General features: G+C 46.7%; 1 protein-coding gene across 3 annotated transcripts in view; it reads right to left on the bottom strand.

The window, feature by feature from the left end:
• Positions 1 to 7,287, bottom strand: part of anapc4 (anaphase promoting complex subunit 4) — a 116,529-nt gene extending 109,242 nt beyond the window's left edge. For 2 of the 3 annotated variants that reach the window (XM_055638015.1, XM_055638034.1), the window contains exon 1: positions 7,165 to 7,287. The gene's annotated coding sequence lies outside the window, so the exon portion shown is untranslated. Of the gene's footprint in view, positions 1 to 7,161 lie in introns of all 3 variants that reach the window. The other variant, XM_055638025.1, reaches the window with a different exon arrangement.
• Between the last annotated feature and the right edge of the window lie 5,235 nt (positions 7,288 to 12,522).

Below are 12,522 nucleotides of genomic sequence, written 5' to 3'. Positions count from 1 at the left end.
AGTCATGAGTATAGAGTGAGTACAGCAGGGGGCTGAGCACGCAGCCTTGAGGTGCTCCCGTGTTGATTGTTATCGAGGCTGACACATTTCCACCAATACGAACAGACTGTGCACTGTGAATGAGGAAGTCGAGGATCCAATTGCAGAGGGATGCGCAGAGACCCAGTTCTGCGAGTTTGGTAACCAGCTTGGAGGGGATGATTGTGCTAAATGCCGAGCTGTAATCGATGAATAATCAGAATCAGAATCAGAATCAATTTATTTGTCATTTGGACCCCTGGAGGTCCAAACGAAATGCCGTTTCTGCAGCCATACATAACACACAAATAGACCCCAGACACAACATAATTACATTTAACATAAACATCCATCACATAACTGTGATGGAGGCCAAATAAACGTATCTCTCCACTGCACTCTCCCCCCCCCCGATGTCAGAGTCAAAGTCATAGCCCCCGGCTGGCAATGGCGATTGTCCCGCGGCCATTAAAGCCACGCCGGGTGGTGCGAGGTCGCACACCGGGTCTTGGTGTTGGTGCCCCCGGTGTGCGCTCGCAGAGTCCGCGGCCATTCCAGCCGCGCGGGGCAGCGGTGTCAGGCCCCGCTCCAGGAGCTCTTCGACCCCGCAACTCGGGCGGGAGAAGTCGCCGCCGCAGAAGCCCCGAAAAGCGGTCTCCCCCCAGGGAGCCGTGGGCTCGGCGCCGTCGTCCACAGACCTGTAGAGAGCCTCCGACTCTCCGGCAGCAGCAGCAGCAGCAGCAGCAACAGCACCAGCAGCAGCAGCAACAGCACCAGCAGCAGCAGCAACAGCACAGCACCAGCAGCAGCAGCGCTCCTCCACCGCTCCGGACCCGGCCAGCTCCGCGACGGTGAGGTGAGTCGACACCTGAGTCCCCGGTCTCTTCCTGTTGGAGGCCGCTCCTCGTTACGGCCTCAACGACGACTGAGACCCGACGAGAAAAGGTCGGGTCTCAGTGCAGGGAGAGATTCAAAAAGTTTCCCCCCCCCTCCCACCCCCACACACACAACCCCAACATAAAATAACAAACACTACATAAAAACACAGACAAAAAAATAATAAAAACGCGGACAGGCCGCAGAGGCCGCTGCTGGCCAGAGCCGCGCCGCCTACCGGATTAACAGCCTGACATATGAGTTTTTGTTCTCCAGGTGGTCCAGAGCGGAGTGAAGGGCCAGCGAGATCACATCCACCGTTGATCTGTTGTGGCGGTAAGCGAACTGCAGTGGGTCCAGGTTTTTGTCGAGGTAGGAGTTGATTTGCTTCATGATCAACCTCTCAAAGCACATCATCACCACCGGCATTAGTGCCACTGGTTGATAGTCATTGAGGCACGTCACCTTACTCTTCTTGTGCACTGGTATAATTGATGCCCTCTTAAAGCAGGTGCGGACCTCAGACCTCAGAAGTGAAAATGTCCGTAAAAACTCCAGCCAGTTGGTCCGCACAGGTTTTTAGAACACGACCGGGTATACCATCAGGTCCAGGTGCTTTTCGGGGGTTCACCCCTCTGAAGGATTTTCTGACGTCGGCCTCTGTGACTGAGACTGAAATACCATCACAGCGAATGGGGGCTCGGGAAGGCACATCAGTATGCTCCTTATCAAAGCACTTGGTCAACTTTCTTCTTGCCCAATCTACGTATAAAATCTATTTGGATTTTTCTTACACAATAATCACAATATAATCAATTGGGCCCACATAATATAAACGGTATTACCTAATCATCAACAGCATTATATCCAATTTGCGATATGAAAACACATCTTAGTGCAGAAGTACCTGTACTTTCAGAGAGCCACTGTTTCAAGCATTTCTCAAAGAATCGTGGAAGTAGAGTGTTTAAACATCTTTAAGACAGAAGCAGATAATATAATATTTGATTAAGAGGGAGTGAAAACCACAAGTAGAGATCAGCCTTAAGTGACAAAATCCTATTCCTTCCCTAATTGCTATGGTCATACAACAGAGCAATGAATGGCATGGTGATGTAGCGGTAGAGCTACTGCCTTACAGCGCTGGAGTCCCAGATTCGATCCTGACTACAGGTGTTTGTCTGTACAGAGTTTGTATATTATCCCCAAGGCCTGCATGGATTTTCTCCAAGATCTTCAGTTTCCGCCCACACTCCAAAGACATACAGGCTTGTAGGTTAATTGGCTTGGTATAAATGTTAAATTGTCACTAGTGTGTGTAGGGTAATGTCAATGTGCAGGGTTCACAGGTCGGTGCGGACTTGGTGGGTCAAAGGGCCTGCTTCCGTGCCGCATCTTTAAACTAAACTGAACTGGGAATAATAAAAGGGAACGGGGTAAGGCCATGTGTAACAATCTGTGACCACAGAATCAGCAGAAGTGTCAGAGTGATTACCTGGGACAAAGGCGGGGGAGAGAAAACAGGGAATTATAGACCAGTTAGCCTGACATCGGTGGTGGGGAAGATGCTGGAGTCAATTATAAAAGATGAGATAGGCGAACATTTGGATAGCAGTAACAGGATCGGTCCGAGTCAGCATGGATTTACGAAGGGGAAATCATGCTTGACTATTCTTCTGGAATTTTTGAAGATGTAACTAGGAAAATGGACAAGGGAGAGCCAGTGGATGTAGTGTACCTGGACTTTCAGAAAGCATTTGATAAGGTCCCGCATAGGAGATTAGTGGGCAAAATTAGGGCACATGGTATTGGGGAGGTAGAGAAGTGGTTGGCAGACAGGAAACAAAGAGTAGGGATTTACTGGTCCCTTTCAGAATGGCGGACCGTGACTAGTGGGGTACCACAAGGCTCGGTGCTGGGACCGCAGCTATTTACAATATACATCAAATGAAGGGATGAAGGGATTCAAAGTAACATTAGCAAATTTGCAGATGACACAAAGGTGGGTGGCAGTGTGAACTGTGAGGAGGATGCAGGGTGACTTGGCCAGGTTGGGGGAGTGGGCAGATGCATGGCAGATTAAGTTTAATGCGGATAAATGTGAGGTTATCCACTTTGGTAGCAAAAACAGGAAGGCAGATTATTGTCTAAATGGTGTCAAGTTGCGAAAACGTTAAGTACAACGGGATCTGGGGGTCCTTGTACATCAGTCTATGAAACTAAGCATGCAGGTACAGCAGGTAGTGAAGAAAGTGAATGGCATTTTGGTCTTTATAACAATATAGGAGCAAAGAGGTCCTTCTGCAGTTGTACAGAGCCCTAGTGAGACCACACCTGGAGTATTGTGTGCAGTTTTGGTCCCCTAATTAGAGGAAGGACATTCTTGCTATTGAGGGAGTGCAGCGTAGGTTTACAAGATTAATTCCCAGGATGACGGGACTGTCATATGCTGAGAGAATGGAGCAGCTGGGCTTGTACACTCTGGAGTTTAGAAGGATGAGAGGATAGAGGCAGGAAACATGTTCCCGATGTTGGGGGAGTCCAGAACCAGGGGCCACAGTTTAAGAATAAGGAGTAAGCCAATTAGAACGGAATCGAAGAAACACTTTTTCTCACATACAGTGGTGAGTCTGTGGAATTCTCTGTCGGTGGTGGCGGGTTCTCTGGATGCCTTCAAGAGAGAGCTAGATAGGGCTCTTAAAAATTGCGGAGTCCGAGGATATGGGGAGAAGACAGGAACGGGATACTGATTGGGGATGATCAGCCATGATCACATTGAATGGCGGTGCTGGCTCGAAGGGCCGAATGGCCTACTCCTGCACCTTTTGTCTATGACTGCACAGGTCCTACTGAACAGTGACTTGGTCATACGGATACAGAACTGGCTCACCGATAGAAGCAAAGGGCTGTGGCAGAAGGACAATATTCTTGCTGAAGGTCTGTGACCAGTGGAATACCGCAGGGATCTGTGCTGGGACCTCATATATATGATACATATCATAGATATGTTTGTGATTTATATAAATGATTTGGACATGCAGGGCTCTCACTTAATTTTTTTTCCCTGGTGCCAGCCGGGCAACCTTGACAGCTTTTTAGGTTGCCAAATGACAATTTAGGTGGTCATTTAAGACGGTTTGCATGACGCGTGCGATAATGTGCTCGGACGAAATGCGTAGTTACCAGTCGGAATTATGCTCAATAAAGCATTCACATAATATGTTCAAGAAGGAGCTGCAGATGCTGGAAAATCGAAGGTAGACAAAAGTGCTGGAGAAACTCAGCGGGTGCAGCAGCATCTATGGAGCGAAGGAAATAGGCAACGTTTCAGGCCGAAACCCATCAGTCTGAAGAAGGGTTTCGGCCCGAAACGTTGCCTATTTCCTTCGCTCCATAGATGCTGCCATATCCACTGAGTTTCTCCAGCACTTTTGTCACCATTCACATATTATTTCTGCTTGAAATAACTCACAAACTAAACATATTCACCGATCAAGACATGATATATACCACAATGACATGCAGCAAAATTATAATACAATATCTCAACTCTTTTTACACATTGCAATTAATGTAATTTTTATTAGTTCTTACCACTTCCAAAGAAAAATGTGGTTGGATTATTCAGCGTATGATCAACCTGTGTCAATAAATCCTGGACCATGGTAACATATATACTTAACCATGCACACTACAGATTGATGCAAGCATGTTTTCTGTGAAGGACCGACAATTACCATGACATGGCCATAGCATGGGTCGTTATTGCTATTGGCACAGAAACACTCTCGCTTCCCACATAATTTATCCATAACAAAATATACAGGTTGCAAGGAAATTTCTTAAGGCATTTTATGATAATAGCTGTTAAAACCGACTATACCCATCTAAGAGGTTAAACATTACACTAACTGGCAAGAGATGGCCAAAGGACATAACTGCAGCTAATGTTCTTTTGGTAATATGTTTAAAGGTGTCAAAACGCCACATTATGGGACATTCAGATTAGATGTACGTGTTGTGAATAGCAACAAAGATACCCAGTTGGTATGCACCAGATTAAATAAAAATGATTGATAAACGCTGTTTCTATCATTCCCACTTCAGAATTAATATTAAAATTTCAACTGAAATATCTCCTGACCAAATTTGTGATGTATATGACCGACTGTAGAAGTAAACCTTGGATAAATCCAACGTACAGTTGTGAATGTTGCTCAATAAATAACTACAGTACTGATACTCCATATTAAGAGCATTGATTTGCCGTTAAAATGAATTCTGTAATAACGTGGATGGGGGGGATCAGTCCAGTGATCGAGAACAGTCAAAAGCCCATAACTTTCTTAAAAATTAAGAGAACTGAAATTATTCCATGCTTTAATTGTGCGGGGGAAGAACAAATTGCTGTATACATCTGTCTTTGTAGCTGGGATCACAAATTGGATCGAATGCCCTCGTCTGCTCCTAATTAGTTTGGGTTTGGTATAGGTCTTGTAGTGTATGTCGAGCTCACCATTTAACATTTTGTAAAAACAGGTCAAACGTTGAGCTTCACGTCTGTCTTGGAGAATTCAGAAGTTTGGTGACACTCGCTTCTCTATCATAGGTGTTAGTAACAAATCGAGCTGCCTGTCTTTGGACATGTTCGATGGAAGAAATGTTTTTATTTGTGTATGGGTCCCATGCTGCAACTGCGTAGTCCAAATGAAGTCTAACGAGGGTGAAGTATAGCTTCTCCTTGACAGAAGTTGAACAATTATGAAAGTTGCACCGCAGGAAGTTTAGGACACCTGTTGCTTTCACCGTTGCATGATGAGTCTGACCATTCCAACGCAGATCATTCTGCAATTTGATGCCAAGATACTTGGTTTGTTTGGATTCTTCAAGGGTGGTACCAAGTATATTGTAAGGTGTTTCGCCTGGATTCCTCTTTCTGGTGACACGCATAGTTTCACATTTGGAAGGGTTGAACTGCATGCCCCATTGTTGTGACTACTCAACCATAGTATTAAGATCCTTTTGGAGAGCATCTTCATCATCAGCTGACTTAATTGGACAGTACAGTAAACAATCATCAGCGAAAAGTCTGGTTGTACTTGCGACTTTTTCCAAAGATGTCATTTATGTAAAGCAAAAATAGGTGTGGGCCAAGTACTGTGCCCTGAGGTGTACCATTCAACACTGGATGCCAATTGGAGCTCTTTCCGTTCACACACACACACACTGAAGACGCTTTGTCAGGAAACTGGAAATCCATCGTTTCATGTTGGACCGAATACCATGAAAGTCAAGCTTCCGAAGCAGTCTCTGGTGTGGGATGACATCAAATGCTTTAGAAGAGTCCAGCACAACTAAATCCGTGATGACGTTACTATCAAGGTGCTTGGCCAGGTTATTTGTCGTCAGGATAAGCTGAGACTCGCATGATCTATGCCTCCTAAATGCATGTTGGTTGTCAGCAAGAATGTTATGTTTGCTCACGTGTCGCATCAGATTACTATCAATTAAATGCTCCAGCAATTTGCAGCAAGTACTTGTTAATGAAACAGGACGATAATTCGCTGGGTTGGTGGTTGAACCCTTCTTAAAGAGAGGAGTGATGTTAGCCTTCCTCCAATCCAGCGGAACATCACCCGAGTGAAGCGATTGTTGGAAAATGAACTGCAAAACTGGAGCCAATTCCTCGGCTGTAATCTTGAGGGCTTGATTCTGTATCTGATCTGGTCCAATTGCTTTTGTGGTATTGATGTTGAGCAATAACTTCTTGACACCTTCAACCTCAATTTTAATAGCAGGCATATCAGCATACGGGCTGGGCGGTAGGACTGGAAATGATGAAGGCTCCACATCTTCCCGGGTGAAAACGTGTTGAAATTGGTTTGCAAGAGCTTCTGCTTCCGCCTGGTCCTCAGTGATCACACAGTCGTTCACTTTAAGCATAAGCGGTGTTGATGGTGAGTGGGAGCTCTCCTAAAGCCTGGCCGGGCATTGAGTATAAAAGAGAAGGAATGGGTGACGGTTCATGTCCAAACGTTACTCATTCCTTCTCTCCAGTGATGCTGCCTGTCCTGCTGCCTGTCCCGCTGAGTTACTTCAGCTTTTTGTGTCTATCTTCAAACAAGCATCTGCAGTTCCTTCCTACACATGGAGTATAAGAATCAGGAAGTCATAATGCAGCTACATAGTGTTTTGGTTAGGCGTGTATCTGCATGTCTGCAGGCCTCCAATACAGGAAGGATATGCGCTATGGACACAGATTCTCCTTACCTTCCCCTGCAGCCCCGTTCACCGTTCGCCGTTCACCGCCCTGCGCTTTGAAAAAAAATAACCGGCGGTCGCTCGCGGGCGCGTTGGTGACGACGGCCTCGCGAGACCCTGCACCCGGGCGGTGACGTCAGACCCCGCGCGGGCGGGGCGAGCGGCGGTTTCCGCGCCTGCGCACTCACGGCGAGGGATGGCCGCTCTCTTGGCGGGTGGAGCTGGAGCTGGCTGCGGAGGAAGGAAGGAAGGAAGGAATGAGCCGGGTTCACGTCCCACGGAGCTTGCTCCTCGTCGCCGACGTGATCGATCTTTGATCGTGTCCGCTTGATCCGTCCCCTTGGTCTTCCCCCACTTGCTCAATTCCGATTTAACTCAGAGCTCAGACCAAAGATCTTATAGCGGATCTTTGGCTCAGACTGTACTGCAGTGAATCAACTGTTAAGCTCATGTCGGCACTGCCTTGAGCTGGGACCAAAGATACTAGAAAAGCTCTTTGGCTGGGACATCGGGCTTTGCAAACAGCTGCCTTAAAACACTTGGAAACACCAGAGACCGCAGATCTTGCAATCTGTAAATGGAGAAACACATAAGGCTCCCTCTTGCCCATCTTACTTACCTTCTTGATGCTGGGTCTAAATCCAAAATATTATCAATCCCCTCACACACAGGATACACACATACACATGCTGGTCGACCTGATGAGCTCCTCCAGTCGTTTTTTGTTGAGTTAATACTCTGCAATAAACCAGTTTCACAGCTCAAATTCACTCAGACAAAATAAATAAATTGATCATTATCTAAAACATTTCCTACATATGGTCGGTTCTCTATCCGTTCCTGTTCATCATCTGTGCCTCGGACTCCTGCCACCTGCAGAAGTTTTCAGATGACTGCAATTGTGGGCTGCATCAGTGAGTAGCAATGTTACAAAACTTTGTGATTTTAAAAATCAAGTGTAATTTATCCCATAAAGCATTAAAGCATAAAAAGAAGTTTAATTTGACACCTAATTCACTTTCATATCTTCAGTATTAAAAAGGTTATGGCCATTTTTATACTCGGAAATTAGCATCTTGTTCCCTATTGCTTTTTCATTCTTAACACAAAAGCTGTGATCGAGAACAGTCAAAAGTCCATAACTTTCTTAAAAATTAAGAGAACTGAAAGAATTTTTCAGTTATTATAGATTGAAGCATTTTGAAACAAATATGAAACAATCTTACTTAGATAACGAAATTAAAGCATACCTAATTGTAGCTAATTACAAAATTCAATCACTAGATCTAAACATCCATCCATTTCTTAAGAGTAGATTACCATTTTTAAATTCCCTAAGTGTCCAAATAACATTCACACAAGAATTCACAATATAACATAATTTTTAAATCTCATTGTCATGGGTTTATAGGCCAAATGGAAGGAATTTAATGTTTAATACCTGTAAATTAATGGCCATTTAAATCAGCTTGCGAGTGGGTTTTTTTGGAATGCGATCAATTGGAACATTGTGGTTGCGGTGATTTAGTCCCCATATCGGCAGCAAAACCACTGCCGGTTCGTACAGGGAAAAAAAATCACTGTTTCGCAACTTAAAATGTGAATTAAATGCATCTTATGAAACACTTTTATACATAAAAATAAACTTTCTTTTGCCTGAAAAATCGCCCCCGTTGTCGGCGTTGACGGCTTCAGAAGCTGATTTAAAAATCACTCCAGCAATTAACTTGTCGAGCAATTTTGTTTTAAAAACACACAGAACGGTGGTAGGAACGATTCTTCAGCAAAAGCTTGCACTCCAATAAAATATAATCCAGGACCAAATCGGAGAAAACCGCGTTTTAACCCCGCCCCCCCCTAAAACGCGCCAACATCGCGCACACGGCCAGTGGCAGAATTGCAGCGACGCTGAAAGTAAGCATTGTAACATACCTACAGTGAGGGAAGCTGAAAAGAGAGCTGTAGTCCACAACTTTGTTGAGTGGTATGGGCTGAATCACCTGCAGCTCAACACCATCAAGACTAAGTAGTTAGTGATGGACTTTCGGAAGAGAGGAACACCCCTGTCTGTATCAATGGTATGGATGTGCAATTTACTAGGAAGTACAAGTACCTTGGAGTGTACCTGGACAGTAAACTGGACTGGTCCAGGAACGCTGGGACCCTGTACAAGAAGGGACAGAGCCGGCTGTACTTTTTGAGAAGACTCCGCTCTTTCAACGTCTGCAGCAAGATGCTACAGATGTTCTACCAAACAGTGGTAGCCAGTGCCATCTTCTCCGCTGTCATGTGCTGGGGGCAGCAGGGTGAAGGCTGCTGACACCAATTGGATTAACAACGTAATCAGGAAGGCTGGCTCTGTCCTGGAGACGGAGTTGGATTTATATGAGGTGGTCTTGGAGTGGAGGATGCTCCTCAAACTGCGGAGCATCTTGGACAATACAGTTCACCCCTCCATGGCTGATCAACCTGAGGAGTACCTTCAGCAACATACTGGTTCCACCAAGATACTGTACAAACACCACAGGAGATCCTTCCCTGTGGCTATCAAACTGTACAAGTCCTCTGCCTTCTGTTGTGGGTTAGACTGAGTGTTAACAGGAAAGAGTATAGGAAATGTCACGTTTAAACTAACAGGAAAGGGGGATGGGAAGCCAGAGGGCCAGAAAAGGAGGACAGATGCAAAAGGTAGAAGGGAGATAAGTAAAACAAACCTAAAAGCTTTGTGCTTTACAGGGAGGAGCATTTATAATAAGGTGGATGAATTGAATGTGCAGATAGTAGTTAAGGAATATGATATAGTTGGAATTACGGAGATGTGGCACCAGGGTTACCAAGGCTGTGAGCTAAATATGCAGGGGTATTCGATATTCAGGAAGGATATCTGGAAAGGAAGAGGAGGTGGGGTAGCATTGCTGGTTAAAGAGGAGATTAATGCAATAGCAAGGAGAGATATTAGCTTGAATGCTGTAGAATCGGTATGGGTGGAACTGCGAAATAGCCAAGGGCTGAAAATGCTGTTGGAATTGTGTACAGACCATGAAGCAGCAGTAGGTAGGTTGGGCATAGCATCAAGCAGGAAATTAGGGATGCGTGTAGCAATGGTACAGCAGTTATCATAAGTGACTTTCATCTAAACATGGATTCAGCCAACTAAATTGGTAGACAGCGCTGAGGAGGAGAATTTCCTGGAATGGATTTTTTTTAAACCAATATGTAGAATTACTGACTAGAGGGCAGGCCATCCTGAACTAGGTATTAATGAAGGATTAGTTAGCAAGCTTGTTGTGCAAGCCCCTTGGGCAATAATTATCATAATATGGTGAAATTCTGCATTAGGATGTAAAATTTACACAGTTAATTCAGAGACAAGAGTCCTGAACTTAAAGAAAGGTATGAGACGGGAATTGGCGAGGATATACTGGCAAATTATACCTAAAGGGTTGACGGTGGAGATGCAATGGAAAAGATTTAAAGACCGCATGGATGAACAAATATTGTTCATCCCTGTCTGGGGGGGGAATGGGGAAAGTGGCTCAACTAAGTAGCTAAGGAGGGAAGTCAAGGATAGTCTGAAATCCAAGGAAAAGGCATATAAATTGGCCAGAGATAGTGGCAAATCGGAGGACTGGGAGAAATTTAGAACTCAACAGCGAAGGACAAAGGGGTTAATTAAGAGGAGAGAAAGAGCATGAAATAAAGCTTGTGGGGAATGTATAAAACTGACCAAAAGATTCTTCAGGTATGTAAAAAGGAAAAGATTAGTGAAAACAAATGTAGATCATTTGCAATCAGATAGGTGAATTTATAATGGGGAAACAAGGAAATAGCAGAACAGTTAAACAAGTACAGGTGCACAACCTTTTTATCCGGTGTTCCAGAAACCGAAAAGCTCCGAAAACCGGCCATTTTTTCCAGATGTCGTCTGCGCACCAAAGCTCGCGTTTGGCGCCAAACTTGACCCAAAACGACCCACGGTCAACCCAGGTCTGTACTACTGTAGCGGCTGCCTCCTCCCTGGAGACCGGGAGACGCTTAAACATCTGTAAATCATTGCTTAAATGTTAGTCAGTTAGTTTGGAGGGCTTTTATGTGAAGGGGGGGGTGAAGGGGTAAACTTTAATTCTTAGTCCCCTACCTGGTCGGAGAGGCGAGGAGCGGTCAATGCCTTACCGGGTCGCTGTGCAGTAAGCTCCGCAGCGCTGTGGCCGGTGGGGCCGCGGGCGGCGCCGGTTGTAGCTCCGACCCCGGCAACTCTACCCCTGGCTGCGAGGCGCTCCAAATCCAGCGCGGCCCGCGGCCGGACGCCCCAGCTCCGCGAATGTCGGGAGTCGGCGGCGTCACAGCGCTGGGATACCAGCGGGGTGCGGGCAATGCCTTACCGGGTCGCCGTGCGGCAAGCTCCGGAGCGCTGTGGCCGCCGACACACAACATCGCGGAGCGTCGCTGGATTTGGAGCCGCGCAGCCAGGGGTAGAGTTGCCGGGGTCGGAGCTACAAACGGCGCCGCCCGCGGCCGGACGGAGCCCCCAGCTCCGCGGCTCCAAATCCAGCGACGCTCCGCGAATGTTGGAAGAAGGCGGCCACAGAGCTCCGGAGCTTGCCGCAAGGCGACCCGGTAAGGCATTGCCCGCTCCCCGCTGGTATCCCAGCGCTGCGACGCCGCCGACTCCCGACATTCTCGGAGCTGGGACGTCCGGCCACGGGCCGCGCTGGATTTGGAGCGCCTCGCAGCCAGGGGTAGAGTTGCCGGGGTCGGAGCTACAACCGGCGCCGCCTGCGGCCGGACGGAGCCCCCAGCTCCGCGAGGTTGGGAGTCGCCGACCAGGTAGGTAGGGGACTAAGAATTAAAGTTTCCCCCTTCACCCCTATGTAGATGGCTAGTGCATGTGCCTTTAACATAGAGACCTCACTACCCTTAACCACTCCCCTTATTAGGTGTATAATTGCATGCTCCCTCCCTGGTGTCTCTCTCTCTAGCTACGGTGACAGACCACGTACAGCTAAGATAGTAATAATGTGAACAGTTAATAAAACTACAGTTAAGACAAAGTGTTGTTGAGACTTCTTTACATGGTGTCAGAGCTGTGACCCCGCGCGTCCTGTTTGCCGGTTTTCTTTTATTTTATACCCCAGTACCCTTACCCTGATTCCTTCTCTTGTGCCATGGCCAACTCGTGCCGCAAGCCCGACCCGCTTGTATTTGACGATGACATTGCCCATCGCTGGGATGTCTTCCGACGTGATTTTCAGCATTATGTTACCATCGCCCACCCTGCTGCCACTGCTGAGACGCGAGCATCTCTGCTCCTCAACTTGGCCGGTCCCGACGCCCTGGAACGGTCCGAGTCGTTTGTGTTTGCTGCTG

This window comes from Leucoraja erinacea, chromosome 1 (assembly GCF_028641065.1).
Source record: "Leucoraja erinacea ecotype New England chromosome 1, Leri_hhj_1, whole genome shotgun sequence".
Lineage (NCBI taxonomy): Eukaryota > Metazoa > Chordata > Chondrichthyes > Rajiformes > Rajidae > Leucoraja > Leucoraja erinaceus.
This window is presented reverse-complemented; position numbering and strand designations above follow the sequence as displayed.